The sequence below is a fragment of the Neolamprologus multifasciatus genome, chromosome 1, assembly GCF_963576455.1.
Source record: "Neolamprologus multifasciatus chromosome 1, fNeoMul1.2, whole genome shotgun sequence".
Classification (NCBI taxonomy): Eukaryota; Metazoa; Chordata; class Actinopteri; order Cichliformes; family Cichlidae; genus Neolamprologus; species Neolamprologus multifasciatus.
The window spans coordinates 36,569,976-36,593,084 of record NC_140439.1 but is presented as its reverse complement, the minus strand read 5'-3'; the positions used below and the strand labels follow the sequence as shown (position 1 = coordinate 36,593,084).

At 41.6% G+C, this 23,109-nt stretch overlaps 1 protein-coding gene and 1 long non-coding RNA gene across 4 annotated transcripts in view; both read right to left on the bottom strand.

Annotated features, from left to right (window-relative positions):
* LOC146526191 (neural-cadherin-like) overlaps positions 1-23,109 on the bottom strand; it is a 381,462-nt gene that overhangs the window by 112,938 nt on the left and 245,415 nt on the right. The gene's annotated exons all lie outside the window — the stretch shown is intronic.
* LOC146526197 (uncharacterized) lies at positions 92-22,313 on the bottom strand. The gene is made up of 2 exons (XR_014869322.1): positions 7,749-22,313; positions 92-7,717 (listed from the first exon to the last, which is right to left on the bottom strand). It is a non-coding gene; the product is annotated as an uncharacterized LOC146526197 (long non-coding RNA).

Below are 23,109 nucleotides of genomic sequence, written 5' to 3'. Positions count from 1 at the left end.
AAAAAGAAGGTGCACGCACATTTGAGCCTTTGTGGGTAAACAGTTTCAGTTGTATGCAGAGTTTTATTCATCCGGGCCCTGGTTTTCTTCACAGTTTGAGAAAAGGATGCTTGAATTCACTATAAGCGGCGCAGAATCAGAACTATCATAGTTGAAACATAAAATGCCTTTTTAAGGTGATGTAATAGCTTTTTCAACTCGAAGGTTCTCGTGCCCAATTTTGTAATGTTAAAGGAGACCGATTATGCTCTTTCCACTGTATTTATCACTATAATAGCTTTGAATGATTCATCTCGAGAAAGATTTTGAAAACAGAGTGTAAACCTACTAAAAACACAATCTGCCATTCTTAATTGGAAATGCCAGCTGTTCAAACACATCTGTGTAAAGATTGATTTCAAATCAGGTGACAAGCTCTGATCCACCTAAAGGTGACAGCACTAGCACACATCTGCTCTTCACAAAAACGCTTCAACTTCCACTTTAAAGCCACATGCTATAGAAAAGATGGGTTTGACCATGAGTTCTACATGCATTTTGATCAAACCAAACCAAATTGCAATATCAAAGCTGTGCTGTATTTTGAGCCGGAAGTCAGAAATTCTGAGTTCAGTCGAAATCTTTCAGCTAAACTCCCCCACTTGGAAAGTTGGGGCAATTGCGTACCAGCAGCACGCATAAACTTACAACAGAAGTTGTAAGATGTACTACAAATGTAGCTTTTTTGTGACTTGTGTTACATCCCCCAGGAGGATGTCTCTTCTCCCTACTAACCCTTTGTTTTGTCTAGGCTCCACCTCCTCTGTCCTGATTGGATGCTGCGCAGAGTCCGGCTAATTGGTAATCAGCAGAGCACTACTTAAGGCCTGTGGAGCTGTGCTTCTGTGCCCTCTGGCCATTTTGGTTGCCATACCTGTGCAGGCTTGCATGCCTTCGTAACTTGTTCTTTTCATGTTCAGACTGCTTGTAGGGGAGAGCTGCCTTTTGCTTTGACACCCTGTTTTCTCCTGTTTATGTGTTGTTAGGTAGGTTATGGTTATAGGTTGTATATTTTGTTTCTTTGGATAGGTAAGTTTCTTTTATTTCTACATCAGGGATGTTTTGTTTGCTATGTTGGCCTTGGCTCTCCCTGACGTTATACCTCAGTCTGAACCCAAATCTCATCACCAGCATTAAAATAAACCTCCTACACTTACCATCTTGGTTCCTCCTTCTCTATCCACCTTTACGTTCGTCCCTTCAACCCCCTAGACTAGCCAGGGGACGTAACACTTGTTAAATACACTGAACAAAAATCATGCTCTATCTGTGACTGTGCTGCAGCACTGTTTATATGTGCAAATACATATGCATTTTATTATAGTCCAAGTATGAAGCCTGAATGTATCTCCCTTACAGTTATAGCTATCAAACATTAAATGCCACATTAAAGCAATGCAATGCTCTCCACTCTAAAAGTGCACATTTTCACCAAAGAACGCCCAATTTTGCCATTTTAATGGGGTCGGATTGTGTGCTTTCTACCTACATATTTATCACTAGAGTAGCTTTGTTTATCAAGAGAACTTTCTGTACACTTACTGAAAAACACAGTTTGACATTTTAATTTGAAAATGCTTCCTTCAAACACGTCTGTACGGGTTTGAGTCTGAACAAGAAAGCAAAACCTATTTTTCTGACCTTTACAACTGGAATGTGGTCAACTCTGGTTTGCCATCACTTACTGATAAACGATCCAACTTCCAGGGTAAAAGGAATTTGGAATTAGGTGATGAGGGGGTGAAGTTCTACTAGGGCTGCTCAATTAATCGAATTTTAATCTCGATTACGATCTGGGCTTTCAACGATCATTAAAAATGACTGAGCCAATTATTAGCCCCTCCCTCATGCTTTACTCTCGCGCTGCTCCGTGTGGCAAATCGAGCGCACCTCTCTGCGTTTTGAACACGTGTCACAACAATTAAGAGCAGCGGTCTCCAACCTCTTTTACGCCACGGGCCGGTTTATGACCGACAATATTTTCATGAACCGGCCTTTAAGGTGTTGCGGATAAATACAACAAAATAAAACTAGTACCGGTACCGAAAAAAGGGAAGATTTATTCATAACAGACCCAGGAAAACCGAGTAAACGATAAAAACGATAACAAAATAACGCTGAAAACCGATAAAAACCCTGAAAACTATACATTTCACACCTGAGCCTCAACTCTCGCGGCCCGGTACCAAAGGACTCACGGACCGGTATCGGTCCGAGGCCCGGGGGTTGGGGACCGCTGATTAAGAGGACCCGAGGGAAGCTCGGAAAGCTAAGCAGAAGTTATTTGGAGAGGAGAGTGACTGCTGTTGGTTGAAAAGAGGTAAAAAAACTTCAGTGGTGTGGAAACATTATGGGTTCGCGGAGTCAGACGTGGATCAAGTAGACAGTGTGTAAACTTTGCTACAGTGTCGTAGCTGCACCACAGAGCAACACTGCAAAGTTCACTAAACATAGATGTTTACATTTTTCATTTATTTCTTATATTGCAAACATTTGCACTGTTATCAGTATTTGCACACTATTTTATATTATTTTTTGACAATCTTTAAAGTCATTATTCAACACATTGTTATTGTTAAATAAATATCGTCAAATAATCGAGATCTCAATTTCAGTGAAAATAATCGTGATTATCATTTTTGCCATAATCGAGCAGCCCTAAGTTCTACCTTAGCAGGAAATGCTAGCGTGGACAATTCGAAGTGGTGGTTCATAAAATCCTGCACAAGCCCAGTCCAGAAGTCACGTCTTGTGACTCAGTTTAGTGGATACAAGGCCAATCAGAGAGCGACCAGCTCCTCCCTGTAACATGACACCTGCCAATCAAGGTAAACTTCAGAAGCCAAACGTTTGTTTACTTTTAGTGCCGAGCAGAAAACAGTTTCATTTCTGCTGTAACGTTGGCCACTTTTACACAACAGTCTAAGGAGACTTCTCTCCTTATAGAGCCAGCTTCAAAATGCCATCAGAGGAAATGCAGTTTTTGGCACATTTGTTTGTTTTTTCAGCTCCTGAGGTTACTGCTTATAACAGCAGGTTGCACGAACACCCTATGGTGTCGTGTTCTGTGGAAGAACAGTTTACTCCACGGACCAATAAGGATGCTGCAACACTTCACTGGTAAGAAACACTTGTAAGAAAAGTAAATAAGAGAAGGAAGAAGCTACCTGTGATTTTACACCTTTTTATTTATTTGTTGCTTATTGTTTTTTTTTTCCCCTTAGGCTTTAAAAAGTCATTCATACTCAAAGGTTTTGTTGGAGTGTAAGACCTGGAGGTACCAGGGAAACATTCACGCCTGCATTTTCATTTTGGTGATGTCACGCTAATTCTCTGAGCACAAGACAATCCCAGGCATAGTTTTAGACACAATTGCAAAGCTCTCCAATCCTCTTAAGGCAGCTTTGTTTTGCTCATTCGTTGTCTGCTGGGAATTGCGTTTGTTAACACCGGGCCGGGAGCCGTAATCCCACTCCTCCACTCAACCCCCTCACTTCCCAGATCTCATTATTAATCCCAGTGCCTCGATTATCTGCATGTTCTTCCTTCAATCTTGGACTGTAATCTTTTTGTGTGTGTGTGTGTGTGTGTGTGTGTGTGTGTGTGTGTGTGTGTGTGTGTGTGTGTATGCGTTGGGGTCATATCTCAAAGCCCCAAGAGCAGAAAACTATCCTACAGCCATTCTATCTTTTATTAACTCTTATCTTATCTGCATGTGTTATTTCTTCCCCCTTCACTTTTCTTCTTCTCTCCTTGCTCCCATTTTCATTATCGTGCACTTTTATCATTTCCTCTTTTCTCTCCTTGCTACCCTGTGCTTCCTTTCCCATTTTTGATCCTCTAGTCTCCTTTTCTTTACCACTGTTCCCTCTCTCACGTGTTCCCATTTCCCCCTAATTCCCTTCACCTTTATCCAACTCTATCTCATTTCCCCAGCCTTTCCCAAATCTCCCTTTTCCTTTCTATTCTCTTCTCCTTTCTATCTTCATTTCCTGACATCCACGGTCTTGCTGCTCCCACTTCTGAACCAGCAGAATCACACATCAGATGTTACAGAGCTCAGGTACTCTAACGTGATTGAAAATGCGACAATCATCAGCATCTCTGGGTTGGCAGCTTCAGCTGCTTTGCCTTGTTCTCTCTCTGTCATCTATTTGGCTGATACTTCACAAAGAAGCAATTCCTGCATTTCCGCTTTGGCTTGCATTCAGTTTTCATAAAACAGATGCAGAACGTGTTACTTTAGAGCCAGCATTTAATCATGCACTCAGTTTTAAGCCTTGAGTTTCAGTTTAAGCCTGAATGGTTTAGGACCAAAATACATCAGTGACCTCCTGACTAGGGATGGGTACCGGTATCCGGTGCCATCATGGCACCGGTTCTGACATAAACGGTAGTAACCAGACCGAAAAGCAGCGCGCATTTCGGTGCTTTATTTCGGTGCTTTTTTTTCCTGAGCTGTGATACACTTTCTTCTTCCTTACATTTCTATTGGCGGTTGGCAAACAACTGAAAGGTGCATTACCGCCACCAACTGGTATGGAATGATACACTTTAGATTCTAGCCAATCATTTTACGTTTCCGGATAGTAGGCGGGTCCAGGTACGTACGTTCTTTTAGAGCAGAGCTACAGATTAAAAATGCCCAAGGCGAAGCGGTCAAAAGTCTGGCTGTACTTCACAGCAAAAGATACAAACTCAGCAGCCTGCAACAAGTGCTTTAAGATGATACTGTGATACTGTCAAAGGAGATAACACCTCAAATCCGATGAAACACCTGGCGACGGATAGCGTTTTTTTTAAAAGCCGAAAAATGCGCCGTATTTGATAGCTTGCTGCAAGACCTCACACCAGCGCATCGACTGCGGGTGGGTTGCCTGTTATCGGACCCGGAGTTAGCAACATCCCCCAAAAACCCGAAGAGGAGAGTCCTGGCCCCAAGCCCTGCCAGTGTAGCAGAAATGATGACGGATGATGATGGCAGCAGCAGCCGTTCTTCTCTGCGTGAGTAGCTTAGTAGGCTAACCACTAGGGATGGGTACCGGTATCCGGTGCCATCATGGCACCGGTTCTGACATAAACGGTAGTAACCAGACCGAAAAGCAGCGCACATTTCGGTGCTTTATTTCGGTGCTTTTTTTTCCTGAGCTGTGGTACACTTTCTTCTTCCTTACATTTCTATTGGCGGTTGGCAAACAACTGAAAGGTGCATTACCGCCACCAACTGGTATGGAATGATACACTTTAGATTCTAGCCAATCATTTTACGTTTCGAGGATAGTAGGCGGGTCCAGGTACGTACGTTCTTTTAGAGCAGAGCTACAGATTAAAAATGCCCAAGGCAAAGCGGTCAAAAGTCTGGCTGTACTTCACAGCAAAAGATGCAAACTCAGCAGCCTGCAACAAGTGCTTTAAGCTGATACTGTCAAAGGAGGTCACACTTTAAATCCGATGAACCTAGCCCTGCCAGTGTAGCAGAAATGATGATGGCAGCAGCAGCCGTTCTTCTCTGCGTGAGTAGCTTAATGTTGTTCGTGTGTAATTTACGTTGAGTAAGCTAACTGCGTTATTAAATTAATGCATGTAACGTGAACTAGCAAACACCATCATAGCTACATGCGGCTGTCTTCTTGTTTGATGGCAGATACTCCCTTCACCCTGGCCAAAAAGGCTAAAATGACCGAAGAAAAAGTGGAAAACAGTTAAACATGAGAGGTTTTTGGACAAAGTTTGTGTTTTTTCCATTGTTTAAGCACTGCTTCCAGCCCAGAGTGATACCATATATGCCCTATACCTGCAGAAAAGACTAACATTGTTATCTTTTTACAAAAAAACAGCTGAACATGAGAGGTTTTTGGACCAATTTTGTGTTTTCCATTCTTTAAGCACCGGTTTGGGCACCGTTTAAGCACCGGCACCGTTTCAAAAGTACCGGTTTGGCACCGGTATCGGATAAAACCTAAACGATATCCATCCCTACTAACCACGTTATTAAATTAATGCATGTAAGGTGAACTAGCAAACACCGTCATAGTTACATGCAGCTGTCTTCTTGTTTGATGGCAGATACTCCCTTCACCCTGGCCAAAAAGGCTAAAATGACCAAAGAAAAAGTGGAAAACAGTTAAACATGAGAGGTTTTTGGACAAAGTTTGTGTTTTTTCCATTGATTAAGCACTGCTTCCAGCCAAGAGTGATACCATAAATCCCCTATAGCTACAGAAAAGGCTAACATTGTTATCTTTTTACAAAAAAACAGCTGAACATAAGATGTTTTTGGACCAATTTTGTGTTCTCCATTCTTTAAGCACCGGTTTGAGCACCGTTTAAGCACCGGCACCGTTTCAAAAGTACCGGTTTGGCACCGGTATCGGATAAAACCTAAACGATACCCATCCCTACTCCTGACCCAGTATGAACCTTCCAGATCCCTCAGGTCATCTGGATCCGGTCTTTTATCAGTTCCCAGAGTGAGAACCAGACACGGAGAAGCTGCATTCAGCTTTTATGCTCCTTATATCTGGAACAAACTCCCAGAAAGCCTCAGATCAGCTGAAACACTCAGTTTATTTAAATCCAGGTTGAAGACTCACCTGTTCTCAGCTGTATTTGAATAAAGCACCAAATCCGCACTTAAGCTTAAATTTCAAAACTTACATTTTAACTACTGATTTTATCTACTGTTCTGATTTTATCTGTTTTGATTTTATCTACTGTTTTGTTTGTTTGTTTGTTAATTAGTTAGTTTGTTTGCTTGTTTTAATCAATTTTAAATCATACTTTTTATTTGTTTTTGTTTCTAATGTCTCTGTAAAGCACTTTGAATCACCTTGTTGTTGAATTGTGTTATACAAATAAACTTGCCTTGATCACCAAGTTATGGAACAGTTCTCGCTCGCTCCCCTCAGCCTTATGACAGATCCACTAAATGTTAGCACAACATGTGCTAACATTGCTGTTACACCAAATAGAAAGTCTACATGTGCGTCACAGTTACAAAAGGTCGTCTTTTCCGAGTGCCGTTTACTCTTGATTAAAGTATGTTTATTCATAGAACATGAATTATGTATCCAGGTTTGGATGTAAAGCACGTTTATTCAACTGAAAGTTCTATAAGTCCATAATATGTCCAGAGTGGGAAAGCCTAACGAAGCACAACTACAAAAAGGTATACACAGCTCATCAAGCAGTCAGTGCTGCTACGCTTCAACACAAATGTACACAGGAGGAAAATCGACGTGTGGAACATTACTGGAGGAACAAACAACATTAGATATTTTCTCATTTGGTGTATTGATGACGCTTGTGGAGAGTGCTTCCTGAATCCCATATGTATTCAGACAGTTCACAGCTTGTGGAATACAAAACTGTTCCTGAACCTTTCAGTGACCCCTCCTGACTGCTGGAATCGTCGTGTATAACTCTTAATTTTACTGCATGTCAGTATGTCAAAGGTTATCATCTGAAGACAATAAGAAATATTAAGAGATCGTTTGAGGAAACGTGTTTTTTCTGACAGTATGTGTGTGAAGGGGAGCCCAAAAAAATAAAAAATGCAAGAAGATGTGATATGAAACGTTAAATATGGTGGACTTCTTTGTGACTGCAAATCAGGTGAGAATTAAAGATTTGTTGTTGTTGTTCATGTTTATAGGCTCTCTAAAGAACGTCTTGGCATCTACAGCTGATGTAAATAACGTAATGCGAACCCAGATCTGTGGGCAATAATTTAAACCCTTTTATTGTGATTGCAATCTGAAAAGCTGAACCTTTTATGCTTCACCGTATTTTTTGTCTTATACACCATGACAATGACAGACTGTGTGGCATACTACATGTCAGTGATATTCAGGCACTTATGCAGGCTGTGGTGTCACTGAAGCCCAGGCCAGTCTCTGCACCTACGATGGTTGGTTCATGCATGCCTAACATCTTGACAACGTTCTCCACACCTCCTTTTACTTCATCTGAAGATTAAGTTTGCAGAAGCTGTGACCCGTGTGTCTCTTTTTTCTCATTTCCATATCTCTTAGTAAGACACTGAAACAATGCTAGGAATGAAAATGTTAGGTTACTTGTAGGGATGCACCGATACCGGTATCGGGTATCGGCCTCGATACCACATTTTCTAAAGTACTCGTACTCGTTAAAAGTCCCCCGATACCGAGGACCGATACCACGGTCTGAGACCTGTCTATGTTTGAGCGGCATGTAAGGGGTTAATCACAGGCGCCGTGTGTCCCGGCTGCAGCTCAGAGCTGGGAGAAGGTGAGCCGAGACAAGTCAGCCGTGTGGAACTATTTCAAAGTGAACGAAGACGCGAAAACAAAGGCGGACTGCAAATTGTGCTCAGCGAAATTGTCCAGAGGAGGCTCTAAAGGTAGCGCATTTAACACAAGCAATTTAATCAAGCACCAAAATCCCAACACGACAACGAGTACAAAGAGTTTACCCACGCTTATTTACCCACGCTTATTTACCCACGCTTATTAGCAGAGGAGCATAGCTGATGCTATAGCAGTGGGACGGACAATAGTCCCACTGCTTAGCCTACTCCGCCTTAGCCTACTCCCGCCTCGAGGACATTCAGGGACAGCTCAACCAGCCAATAAAGAGACTGCAGCAGGACGTACAGACGCGCTGGAACAGCACGTATTACATGCTCCAGTCCCTCATTGAGCAAAAGCGAGTGCTGGGCGTGTCCGAGCACGAACTCCCTGACTATCTCACCGCTCACCAATGGACTCTTATGGAGACGACTGTTGCCATCCTCGCCCCCTTTGAGGAACTAACTAAAAAAGTGAGCAGCTATGACGCACTAGCCTCTGATGTCATCCCAGCTGTGACTGTGCTGGTGAGACTTCTAAACAGAGAAACAGACGAACAAATTTAAAATTAAAATTTGTTTTTTCATAATTATTTATTCTGTAATATGTTGCATACAACATGCTTTTCATTTTAAATAAATGTTCTTAATTCCAAACTAGTCCCTTGTTGTTATTTTTTTGTTAAATTATAGGACTAAAGCTGTTACCTGTAAATTTAAATCATGTTTTTATTAAGTACTCGGTATCGGTATCAGCGAGTACTGAAATGCAAGTACTCGTACTCGTTTCCAAAAATGTGGTATCGGTTCATCCCTAGTTACTTGCGTAACCCCGGCTCTCAGACTAGCACGAGTGAGATGTCTGACTAATCAAACTGACTAAATCTTGCTGGGCAAAGTGAGAAGAGGTGCTTATCTTGAATAATGTCTTCATAGTAACATAGTAACTACCTAAGAGTGGGGGTTCTGCCTGTTGTGGTCATCGCACTCACCAGCCAATCAGGACTGATGATGAGCTAAATGAAATAAGCAGGCATATCCCATAGCATGACATCTCACTCGTACTACTCTGAGAACCGGGATTACTCAAGGAACCCTCCCAGACAGGTTCTCTTGAGTTTCAGAGATTTTGAAAGATTACAGTGAATGCTGAATGTTTGAATCTATGCAATTCTGCAACATTGATCATTTGTTTGTATTTTAAAGGATTGGAAACTCATTGGAATATTACAAAAGTGATGCATGAAAGAAAATATATCCAACCGCTACTGAACCAGGAACTTTCTTGCTGTGTGATAACATGCAGCCAGGCATTAAAAAAGTAATATCAGAAAATGTTTTGATTCTTAATGAACCTGATTAAAACCTTAATTTGATTATTTCTGACCCACAAGACAAAACTATTTGTTTGAGCAGTAAAAATACAGGTTTCTTCATATGTGAATGGTTGCAGCATTATCTGTGGATTAGATTAACACTAAGAGTGAGAGGAATAGCTAATAATTGTGTAAGCGTGTGTGCGTGTCTGTGTGCATGTGAGTAATCCAGGGATTACGCCTAACAGGGATCCAGCCAGGCATCCTGCTCGGGTCCAGCGGTGAGCCACATTACATGCTGGCTCGAGCCAGCCAGACTCAAATCCTGCCCTTTTCACTCGCTGCTTCTAATTAAATGAAGCTGAAGGGTAAAATTAACTTCCACAAATCACAGCGAGAAAGCTTAGAGGACACGTGTGTGATGAGGCTTTATGTTCGTCTGCTGTCGCATATGTTCAGAGCACATAGATTTGTGCGTTTTCATATGGCTGTACCTAAATATTTGTGTTGTGATTTTCTAAAGCAGAGTACATGTGTAACAGCAGCTGCTATGGTTTTGTTTCATGTGATGTCCACAGGTCAAATACATGCACATATGTATGTCATCAGTGTGCAAGACAGATATTCTACCCAGAATGCAACAGCTGTCATTTATTTTGCTGATCATTATAATTTTATTCTAGAGCTCTGTCAGATGTTAGAATTAAGCTCTCTATATAAGACTAAAACCAAAGTATTCATTTTGTAATATTTATGATTCCACTTTGCTTCATCAAAACATGACCGTTAGCATACGACAGGGAGGTCTGTGGCCAAGTGTGCAACAGTCAGAATGAGAGTTTTCACCTCTGAGGCTACTGGAAAACTGTGGCTGCTCCCACTAAGTTGGGTAGGAGCTGCTGACCGAAGCGAAAAAGTTTTAGAGTCTCTGGGATCTTGTCGACTAGTGACAGGAAGAGTGTAGCAGTAATGCATGTGAGCAGAGAGGTGAGGCAGACGGAAAAGCTTTGATTTTCCAGTCATTGCGATGAGTAGCCTGGAGAAGAGCTCCTGCTCATTCCCATCAAACAGAGTCAGCTGAGGTGGTCTGGCCATCGGATCAGGTTGTGCATTTGTCCTGGAGAGTTACCGAATGCACCCAACTTGGAGGAGATCCTGGTGTACACCTACTACTTGTTGCCATGATTATTAATCTCACCCCACCTGGAATCCTCTCTGGATCATACACGAGGACCTGCTGGTCAAATAGACATCGGAAATATCCTGATTATCTCGCTACTACTATAAATCAACTTCGAGTAAGCCAGAGAAGATGGATGGATGTGACTTTTGAAGAATAGCAACAATGAATTAAAGATGTATAGTATTCCTAATTATCGCTCCAGCATAGTGAATAAAAAACGCACTGAAGCGCAACATTCATTATCCTTTCTGATGCACCTTTGCTTGTGGAATATGGTAACTGTATGGTGGCTATAGCTCAGTAAGTAAGTAAGTAAAACTTTATTTATATAGCACCTTTCAAGTTAAAAATCACAAAGTGCTTCACAGAAGCTAAAACCTAAAAATAAAAATCAACCAAAAGCAAGTTTAAAAAGATGAGTTTTTAGCTGTTTTTTAAAAGCGACCACTGAGTCCACAGATCTCAGGCTCAAAGGGAGAGAGTTCCACAATCTGGGGGCCACAGTTCCAAAAGCTTTGTCGCCTTTTGTTTTCAGCCTCGTGTGTTGGACAGCAAGCAAGCCCTGGTCACATGACCTCAGGGACCTGCTGGGAATGTATGGATGTAAAAGTTCACTTATATATGTTGGTGCTTGTCCATGCAGAGCCCTGAAAGTCAAGGTCAAAACCTTAAACTGGATTCTGAATTTAACGGGGAGCCAGTGCAGCTGGATCAGCAGGGGTGTGACGTGGGAGGACTTGGAGGACTTGGTCAGAAGCTTTGCAGCAGCGTTCTGAACGACTTGCAGACGCTCCAAAGAGGCTTTACATAAACAAGTAAACAAAGAGTTACAATAGTCCAGACGAGATGAAACAAATGCATGAATAACAATTTCTAATTCGGAGCGCGATACAATGGGACTCAGCTTAGCAATGTTTCTCAAGTGATAAAAACAGGAGCGGACCAAAGATTTTACATGGGCATCCAAAGTCAGAGCTGAGTCCATACTAACACCAAGGCTCCTGATAGACGGTTTTGCAAATGTAGCAAGTGGACCCAAGTTTTCCATAACACTAGGTACAACATTTTTAGGAGCACAAACAAGAACTTCAGTCTTCTCCTCATTTAGTTGAAGAAAGTTTCCAGCCATCCAACATCTAATGGAGTCTATGCACTTATGCAAAATCTGTAGCTTGGAAACATCATGATGGTGGGGTGGCTGTAGCTCAGGTGGGGTGGCTGTAGCTCAGGTGGGGTGGCTGTAGCTCAGGTGGGGTGGCTGTAGCTCAGGTGGGGTGGCTGTAGCTCAGGTGGGGTGGCTGTAGCTCAGGTGGCAGAGCAGGTCAACCACTAATCAGAAGATCGGTGGTTCGATCCCACGCTGCCTCCTGGCTGCATGCAAATATCCTTGGGCAAGATACTAACCCCATGTTTGCCTACTGGTGGTGGTCAGAGGGCCCGGTGGCGCCTGTGTCCGGCAGCCTCGCCTCTGTCAGTGCGCCCCAGGGCAGCTGTGGCTACAACGTAGCTTGCCATCACCAGTGTGTGAATGTGTGGATGATTGAATGTAGTGTGAAGTGCTTTGGGGTCCTTAGGGACTGAGTAAAGCGCTATACAAATGCAGGCCATTTACCATTTTACCATAACACAACAAGCATGTGCCAGGAGTCTGCTGCTGACATCATTTTAACCCTTGATAAACAATTAGATGTGACTTATTTTGTTAACATCTAACCATTACAGAGGTCAACTCTCTGCTCTAGTCTGTGTGTGCGCGAACTGACTGCTAATTTCATCATAAAACTCAACGTCTGCACGGAGGCACAGTTGAGACAGCGATAAAATCTTAGGAACACACTGGTGTTTATTTAATTGGTTGCACATAGCTCTTCACTTCCACCATTAAAGAGTCGAGTCTGAGGCTACGCACGGCATCGGGCTGATTTACGCAAAGTTTAAACAGGGTCATCGTGTTTCTTCTACCACAGACGCACCAAAGAGCTCATTTCGTCATCGGTGTTTGTAGTTGAAAGGATTTGCTGAAATGTTCTCGCCCTGCTTTTGGCCTTGTTTACAGAGTGATTTATGCTAATGAAGACCCTCTCCTTCAGTTCACTTGTTTGCTGGGGATTCGAAACAAGAACTGGCAGCATGTGACAGCTAACATGCAAGATCTTTCATCTAGCAGGAGGTTGTGAAAGGTTTGTTTCTATTTATAACGGCAAGCAATGCAGGAGCACGCAGGAGCTGGTGCTCCGCAAAAATACTCTGAAAATCTTTTTTTCTTGTAGCTTGGGGAAAGGCCACATAGCTACACCTCTAAACATGTAGGGAAGTAGTATAAACGAAATATTATTAACCAAAATGTTGCAAAACATGGCGGTTTATGCTAAATTTGAGAAAGTGATTCTATATTTGAAAAAGTCACGCTCAAGTATATTCAGTGTGGGTTAGTTGTTTTTTATTGTCACATACTTGGCTTTAGATTAAATGGTCCTATTATAAAACCTTCAGATAAGAGAAAGGCAGTTTAATGAACTCTAAATTCTTAAGATGTCCACCCAGGGTTTCATTTGAGGTATATTTTAATATTCCTCATGGGGAAATTTGTCCTCTGATTCTGACCCATCTTAACAGTTATGGAACAGAAGGTGTGGAAGATTTATCTCACCCAGACAGATGGAATTTCAAGCAATCTCCCATCACCTTATCCCTTGTACATCTGCTTGACATTGTGGTGTCATCCCATGACAGCGGCTTCCCCGTCAACACATCAAAACAGAAAACCGTTGCTCCATTTTCACATCGTTTCCTGTCTTACCCCAATTGCTACTCGTGCTCAAGTCTGGATGATTTCCATGTTGCTGTTGCCGTGAGTGCCCGTATCGAAATTAGATGCTGTATAGCTGGGCGCTGACATTTGTATGAAAGGATGAATGCAGCAGTCATTCAAGTGTTGAACTGTTGCCGCAAGCAAGACAGACACGTACAGACTAGAGCGTCATGTTGGAGCCTTTTGGTGCTAATAAGGTTATTTTGTGTAGTCGAAATTGTCAAACTGTCTCCTGCTGTCCCAAGTCCTTTTCACTCAAATTCTTTAAACCCAAGAATATAGCAGGATATTTAGAAAGTGTGTGGGAAGCGTATGAATATTTAGAGAAAATGAGCAGTTCAATACAGTTAATTGCTTAAAGCAGGCTGCTAGCTGAAAGCACGGATAAAGAGAGCAAAACTTTTAGAAAAACTGCAGTGTTGTACCTGATCACATGGCAGAGCCATCAAGGAAGGCTTTGACAGGCTAATATGCCTTAATCGTGCTCTGCAATGTAAAAGTGAAGTGTTGGTAGAGATTATTTTTCTGCCAAAGAATCACTGATAGCAAATTGGGTGGCACATCAGCAATAACAGTTCGCTCAGACAACTCGTGTTTTAGATAACTAATTATTAGAGCGGGAGGATGCAGTTTGAGTTTGCTGTAAAAGCTCTGAGCTCATCACTCACTGCAAATATAGTTCATATAAATTGGAGGAATGATGAGTAAATATCCCCTCTGGAAGGTACAAGTGGGTGTTGGGGTAGTGGAGGGGTGGGAGGGGTGTGCTTGACATATGACATGAAGAGAGTGAGGAATATTAGTGTGTTTGGCAGAGTTGCCAGCCTGAACGAGTTCACAGACTTTGCTTAATTAACAAGAAGCCTTGACACATCATTGTTCGCTGCTCCACTTAAGCTCCGTGGTGTAGTACCCAGGTAACAGCATGATGCACGATCAATTAGGGAGCAGTCAAAAACAACAGTTCTAACAATCTAGATCACTTTTCACACTTCACCTTAGTCTAAATAACATTTTTCTCTGCATATACCACATAATCGCTAAGCACCTTTAGGAAAAACACTAATATTATAGTTTTGACAGAGAAGGTCCACCTGGGCCAAAGTGAGATCTGAATCTGGTTGTGGTTGGAAGAAAGCATCATATGCCATTGCAGCTATTCTGCATTAAATATCTTTTAGCCTATAGGCCTATAAATACTAGAGATGGACCGATCCGATATTACGTATCGGTCTGATACTGACCTAAATTACTGGATCGGATATCGGCGAGAAATAAAAAATGTAATTCGATCCATTAAATATCAAAAAAGCACCTCACAAAACTTGCTACACGGTGTAACTCGGCTCATAACTGTAGCACGTCGGAGCAGTTTGGTCACGTGATAGAGCCGCTGTGTGTATTTGTAGCCTGCTAGCAAACATTTCATCTCCGAGGAAGTTATCTCAGAGAGAAGTAAAGCAAGTGTGTAAGTTCATCTCTGAATGTTTTTAAAGCATTCCCACATTAAGCTTAACAACCGATATATGGAGCGACTGCCTCTTCTCTCTCTCTCTCTCTCTCCTGCTGCTACTTCAATCATGAAACTGCTTAATGATCAGCTGATCGGCTTTTCTGTCGCGAGTCCGTCTCTCTTCTTTGTTTTTGGCCCACTTTGCACCAGAAAGAGGAAACCAGCTAGACCAGGATCTTTTTCTACGTAGCTGACGGCTGTAACTGTGCAGGGGCGGATCTAGCAAAGTTTAGCCAGGGGGGCCGATAGGGCATTAACAGGGAAAAGGGGGCACAAAGACATACTTTTATTTCTTATTCTCATTTAAAATATCTAGCTTTTAATTATTTAATAATTATCTGAATCTTACACCCAAAGTTTTAATCTGATGTAAAATATATAGAAGTCAATTACAGTATATAGTAACTATTAAGTCTAATATTCCCTAGTAAGCTATAGTACTTTTTCCTTTGGGAAAGTACCATCTGTGAATTCTGCAATTCTGTTGAAGAAAGATGTTGAATCTATTCAATTATTCTTGAAAAATAATTTATTTCTGTGAATTTTTTTCACCCTGCATCAAATTAAAGTTGATTACATCGATTAAGCATCATGAGGTGGAGGGTGGTTCCCTATTTTCTTTTGCTGGGAGTTTGCAACCCTATTAGTTAGGTTGCTTAATATTTCTGCTAAGTACTCTTTAAAATACCAGAATAGGGAGGATGGAGCAGGTTTAACTTTATTAGATTGATCAGTGTTGCTGATCTATGAAATATTTTGGGTGCAGTGTGTTTTTTTTACATACAGGTATAACAGAATAGCTTTAGTGTTGTTGTTGTTTTTTAACTTGAGTATGAACTTATACAAAAAGCAGCAAGATATTAAAAAAACAGTTTTATTGATTAAAAAACACACTATATCGGATTCATATCGGTATCGGCAGATATCCAAATTTATGATATCGGTATCTGACATAAAAAAGTGGTATCGTGCCATCTCTAATAAATACTATGACATTTTAATAACTTTGTCTCTGTGTCATGGTCCGTGGTCCTGTGTGTGGAATGTGTGATGCGCGGGTAGCCACACCCCCAGGCTGGGCCATCACCGGCACACCTGCTCTCCATCGGGGTGATTACCTGAAGAGCTACTTAACCCGGCACTGACGGATGCTCCACGCCAGTCCGTTAATCACCTCTCTGTGGTAACTAGACTCCGTGAAAGCGTTACATTAATATCTTGGAGCTGCGTTAAATCTGCCTACTTGTGTCTAGGTTTCGATCCGGCGTTCAGCGTCTGCCACCTGCCTGTCCTCCTGCTCAATTGGATCACCCGGTGCATCATCTGGCCCATCCACTACCTCCATGGATTTCCTTCTCACGGACTTCCCTCCCGAGCTCCCACGGTCCCGCTCCAATCGTAAGCCAACTGGTCTAACTCAGTTTTGATGTGTTTCCTCCGCTTCCCGGCTCCCTAGTAATCTTCTCCCCTTTCTGTTGCAGCCTCCCACGGTCCCGATTCCGGCTTCCTCGCGTCATTGTGTCCCCGGGTTTTTTAGTTCCTCGTTTTGCTCCTTTGGTTTTCCCAGGTCGCCTTTTGTTGTTATAATAAAGTGTCATTTTCTGCTAGCTAGCGCTTGAGTCTGCGTTTGGATCCTTTTGTGCACGCGCGCCGCGGCGCATGACACTCTGTTGAGCTCCACAGTTGATAATCAAGATGTGACTGAAGACTTTCAGCTTAAATTCAAGGAATTCAACACGAATTTTGTGTCAACTGTTAAGGAAAACAGACATTTTTATACTCGGCCCCCACAATTGACTGAAAAGGAGATTTATGGCTAAGTGAGGTTGGTTCTCTTGTTAATCCATAACAAATTAAAATGACAAAAGACCTGAAGTTGATGTTAAATGTTGAACTTGCATTTGGCAACCGTTCACCAGAACTGTCAATATGAGGCCCAAAGAGAGGTCAATGCAAATGAACGAGGCTGTCATTAGGCTGAAAAAACCAATTAAACCTATCAAAGAGAGAGTAAGAGCTTTAGGAGTGTCAAAATAAAATCTATTACATTCTTAAAAAGAAGGAACGCACTGACCAACTCAGCAACATCTTAAGTCTGGAAGACTACAGAACAAGAAAAGTGGACGAACGCTTTGCTCAGGAAAACTCTCTACAACATCTAGCCAAGTTAATTACACGCTCGAAGACTTAACTATGTCATTGTCAACGTCTAGAATTTAAGACACGTCTTCACGAATGGAAATACAGAGGTGAAAAAGGTGCAAACCACTCGTTACAGTCAAGAAGGCAGATTAGACCAGAAAACGTGAGCTGCTCAGCTCTAACAAAACATTTGTTAAGAAGAAACTAAGATGATGTTGCACCAGATTGATGGAATAAGCAAATGCTCATGATTTTAAACATACCACATCATCTGTCAAACATGGCTGCCAGTGAACTATGTCACTAGTTTCTGCTGATGGTGTAACTGCTGTCATGGTCCTGGGTCCTTTTGACCCAGCGTTTTGTTTTCTATTAGTGTGATTGTTGGTTCTGTTCTTCCTCTGTTTAGTGTTTACTCTGTTCTGCCCGTGTGTTCCTGTATCAAGTCCGCGTTTCTTAGTTTGTGTCCTTGCATGTGTAAGTTCCTGTTTTATTGTGAAGGTCTGCGTCTTATGTGACTGTTTTCGGTTTGCCTCCCTCGTCTCGTCACGTTAATCACTCCCAGCTGTGTTCTCTGAGTGTATTTAAGTTGTGTCTTCTGTTATAGTAGTTGCTGGTTCGTCTGTGTTGTTTCCCCTCGGTCTCCCTGCGTCTCTCCGTATGTATTTCCCCGGACCTCCCTGCATCTTCGTTCACAGCTGCCGCCTTTTGGGTCCTTTCTACAAACTCCACACGTCTGCCACACCGGACGTGACAACTGCTGATGGTAGCTGGATCATTTCTGAAGTGTACTGGGCTGTAGTCTCTGCTTAGATTGGGCCAAATGCTGCCAAACTGATCTGACGATGTGCAAATGTATAATGAGCCAAAAGATACTGCAAAAGCAACCCAAGAGTTTCTCAAGGCAAAGAAAAGGGATATTCTTCGATGATCGAGCCAGTCACCTCATCTCGGCCCAATGAAGCACGCTTTTCAGTCACGGAAACAACGAAACGTAGAAAGAACCACAACAATGATGTAAAAAATAACAAAATGTTACAGAGTAGATTCAAACTGGTAGATGAGAAATTAAGGTCGGGGAAATGAAAGGCCCCAAACATGCTCGGTGTAAGCCTCTTTGCCTCGTACTGTAGCTGCTGTTGGCGACCCTGCCAACACATACCCACTCAAAATTAAAATTCCTCCAGCAGATGTATGTTAGTTCTAACAGCTGTTACAAGGTTCAAGAATTCCCATTAGCATGAATAAAAATACTATGTGCAAATTCATTTTAATTCAGCATGACCTACTGTTGCAACCCACCAGTGAGGAACAGCACACTCTTAATGGGGAAATTCAGTGAGAAAAGGGCTGGGAGTTTAAATTAAGAGCTCAGGAGTTATGGGATTATTGGAACATTGTGCAAAATAAAGATTTCCTTCTGCGGCACCGGGCTAGGCGTTTATTTTGATATGATAATTTCCTTTACATTCTTAATCACCGTCCTTTGCGAGTTAGCGTCTAAAGTCAGGACTGCATGAGTGAGTGTAGTTATACACACACCGCAGGAGCTCTGCCTTCATCTCTCCATCACAGTCTCAAAAGCATATGTTTATAGGTTATTATCAAGCCTTTAATTTCCATCCAGCTTCCATCTTCTCCCCTCATAAAAGCTCTTGTTTTCTCGCACTGTGGCAACACATCACTGAAAGCTGGAAATTAATCAGTTACTGATTTTATGCTGACTGAATGTAATAAGTGATTACCGTCTTTCTCTTGGCATTTCAACTTCTTTGTAGACAAGACAGCAGCCAAACTGGAACCTGACTTCCTGCCATACATCCCACACTCTACAACTTATTTAGTCTGTAGTTCAGGTAGTAGAAAAGCTGCAGCGCTGGGACTTCTTCATGTCTGGCAGAAGTAAAACCTTGGCAAAAAATAAACCAAGCCTACAAGATGTTGACTGATCTCAATGCCAGGAGAGAGCATTCAAACCTCAGAACAGGCTTACTTGCGGTGCACTCGCTTTTCAATGACAACCCGAGATGCTTGGGATTTCTTTATATCTGTGATGTCTGCTCTCCAGGCTGACCCTCAACAAGCAGGGGGATTAGCAAAGCAGTGGAGAGCCTTACAACCACACCTGTGTATTAGCCATGCGATCGCATTTCTAATTTTCTGAGATTAGTCGTTCTTGAATGCCTTTCCAATAGTTCATGCTTGGAAGAATCATTGTTCTGATGCCACTGAAAATCACATGGAAGTGACCCGACCTTATCTGTCAAACGATAACTTTAAGGTTTATAATGCGAGCTCTTCATAATGACGGTCCAATCAGTAGACATTTTACTTTCGTTTTTTATGCTTTAAAGAAAGGGATGATCAAAAAAACGAACAAACATCAAATTCAAAGACCAGAACCAACAATGCGTTAGGTCTCTATGCTCGTGTGTCCAAAACCTCCGCACAACCTATGGCATAGAGTTTGACCTGTTAAAAAAAAATTACACAGTGAGTCACATGTGGTTAGTTAGTCTCTAATATAACCCATCCTGACATATATACATAGCATACCCAGGTGTGATATACCACAGCTGCTAAAGTTCCCACTGAATGCATTATTTACTTGTAAAAAATCAGTTTTTAAAATGACTCTACAAATTTGTGCGCTGGTTTCAATATTTCCATCTTTAAGTCTCCTTGCTGAAATTTACAACATTAGTCCATCAAAACAGGGGCACACGATTTTTCACCTCAATCCACAAGACTGAAAACTGTCAGAATCTGTCACGGTCTGCGGAGACAGGCAGTGTGGTGGTGTGTGATGGACCCAGGTGCGTACACAAGTGAGGAGACGGGAGTGAACTTAACAGAAAGCGAGCCTTTATTATGGCTGAAGACAAAGTGTACAAACACAGCAGGGATAGCGTGACTAAACTAGACTATAACTAAACTGGGAAAACTAGTACTGTGACAAACTAAGAAGACTCAGAGACTATGATGATCACTGCAAAGACTGACCGTGAAAACATGGAGGTGGGAACACAGACGGCGTGACACAGACTGCATGAAACACAGAGGCTGTATCCCAATTTAGGGTCTGCAGCCTTAAAGGCCGCATTTTAAGGCCGATTACGTCGCAGCGACGCGACGAAGGCTGTCCCAATCCGAAGGCTGCTCGAAATGCGGCCCTCAAATGCGTCCTTCATTTCCCTGAATTTCAAGGATGTGGCGGTGTAGACTTCGTGGCCCAACATATCCCAGAATGCATAGCGCGGCGGTGGGTGTGGATAATTTTGCCGAAAAAAAACGGCGGATGAGGGGCGCCCGAAGAGTAAACTTTAAGTAAATACTGAATATTATGTCACTTATTTATGTGCAAATGTTTAATAACGAAGAACATTAAAACATTACTGTTGGCCACATGTCGGCAAAGTTATGTGACATTAGTGACGTTTGTACTAACTTGGTTTTAAAGCCTTTACTTTAAAATATACGCCGTTCAATAGCTGAGCTTAATCTTACAGAGAATGATCAAAGCTCATGTAGAAACAAACAAACAAATGAACAAAAGATTTTCTCCTTCATTTCTGTCAAACAAAGCTGTATGAAACATTTCCAGCTGTTAGTATCATGGTTGCTAGGCAACCTGGGCAGCGCGACGGAGGCTAGACCGTCCCATTTCACAAGCCTCGCACTTCCGGCCTTAGCGGCCTTTAAGTACGCGGCCCTTGTGGACCGTTAAGGCTGCGTACTTTAAGGCTGCAGACCCTGAATTGGGATACAGCCAAAGACTAAATACACATGAGGGATGATCAGGGGAAGTGGCCACACATGGGAGCACAGCTGACACACATGAACCTAAAGACAGGACAGGAGAAGTGAAACTAAATACACTGACATTAAATACAGACTTTCAAAGTAAAACAGGAAACACGGAGATTAGACATGACATGAACTAAACATAACCACGCAGACATGACTCATGACAGGTAGACGCATGAACCAGGGAGACTGAGTACAGGGGAAGATGACAGAAACGACAACGTGAACTTAGACACACAGGCATAAACACATGAAGGGCAAGGGAGACTTAACACAAGGGTAATATAATTACAAATGAGCTAGAATAACTTAATGAACCTAAACAAACAATAAACATTAAAATAGACTAAAACTCAAAACATGACAGAATCAAAACAACCAGGTAAACCATTTACCCAGAACCTGTTTGTCCTCTTGTTCTGAGATCATAAGTAGGATGTTTGGCCGATATAGCAAGTAGGAGAATGTATACAATACCGCAGAGCAACTGGACAAATATATATGACTCTGTCTGATCCTCCATCGCCATGTTTTTTTTGTTTTATGCAGTTTTATGCAAGACTGTTATTGATTTGATCTGTTAAAATGTGTATTGTTTGCTGATGATACCACTCTGTATTGCTCAGGTAAAAACCTGGAACAGCTTCTGACTACAGCGGAAAAGGAGTTAAATATATTAAAAAACTGGTTTGATGTAAATAAGTTATCATTAAATATAAAGAAAACAAAATTGATTATTTTTGGCACTAGACAAATGAAAAATGTATCTAAAATCAGGGTTAATGGAATTGAAATTGAAAGAGTGTACGAAAATAAATTTCTTGGAGTGATAATTGATGATAAGCTGAGTTGGAAGTCTCATATAAACCATGTGAAAACAAAAATGTCAAAAACCATTGCTACTCTCTATAAAACAAAGCATGTCCTGAACCAAAAATCATTATACACACTCTATTGTACTCTGTTGCTTCCATATATGACTTACTGTCTGGAGATATGGGGTAATGCATATAAAACGAACACTCTTCCTATTTTCAAGTTGCAAAAAAGAGCTATAAGAATTATAAACCAATCAAACTATATAGAACCAACTAACATTTTGTTTATTAATCTGAATACCCTGAAATTTTATGATTTAGTTGAATATAAAATGGCACAGATAATGTATAAAGCACAAAATATATGTTTAAAAATAGAGTATTAGAAAAATATATATATCAAGAATGAAAAGAGCAAAAAAAAAAAAAAACAAAAACAAAAAACAGAAAACCTCTTGATTCTTTTGCTTTGATGTAGTTACTTACTAAGGTGGTGGTGTTTTTTCTTGTTTGTTTGTTTGTTTGTTTTGTTTTTGCTTTGTTTGCCTTCTCTCACCCCAACCGGTCGCAGCAGATGGCCGCCCCTCCCTGAGCCGGGTTCTGCCGGAGGTTTCTTCCTGTTAAAAGGGAGTTTTTCCTTCCCACTGTCGCCAAAGTGCTTGCTCATAGGGGGTCATATGATTGTTGGGCTTTTCTCTCTGTATCTATGAAGCGCCTTGAGGCGACATTTGTTGTGATTTGGCGCTATATAAATGAAATTGAATTGAATTTTATTATTTGCTTCGAGCCCTGTGTACAGGAGCTGCATGCTAAAAGATCTTTTGTTAAAAGGGTTGGCGTAATAAGCAAATGCTTCAGCCAATACCTTTTGATTAGCCTTGTCTCATGCTTTCTTGCTTTGTGGTAAATCTTTGTTCTGTCTTCACTGAGATATTTGAATGCTAATCAATAAACATATCAATCAGAAATTTATCATTATTTAGTTCAGTTAGTGGTCTTCCTTCCTGAGAAGTTAACTTTCAAAGAATAATTAACTTTCACAATGCAATTAAAAAAAATCGCCAACAAGAACTGAATCTATTTGCACTTGATTAGTCACAGTGTATCAGCAGTTGGCAAAACCCAACAAAACATAAGATACAATTTAAAGAAC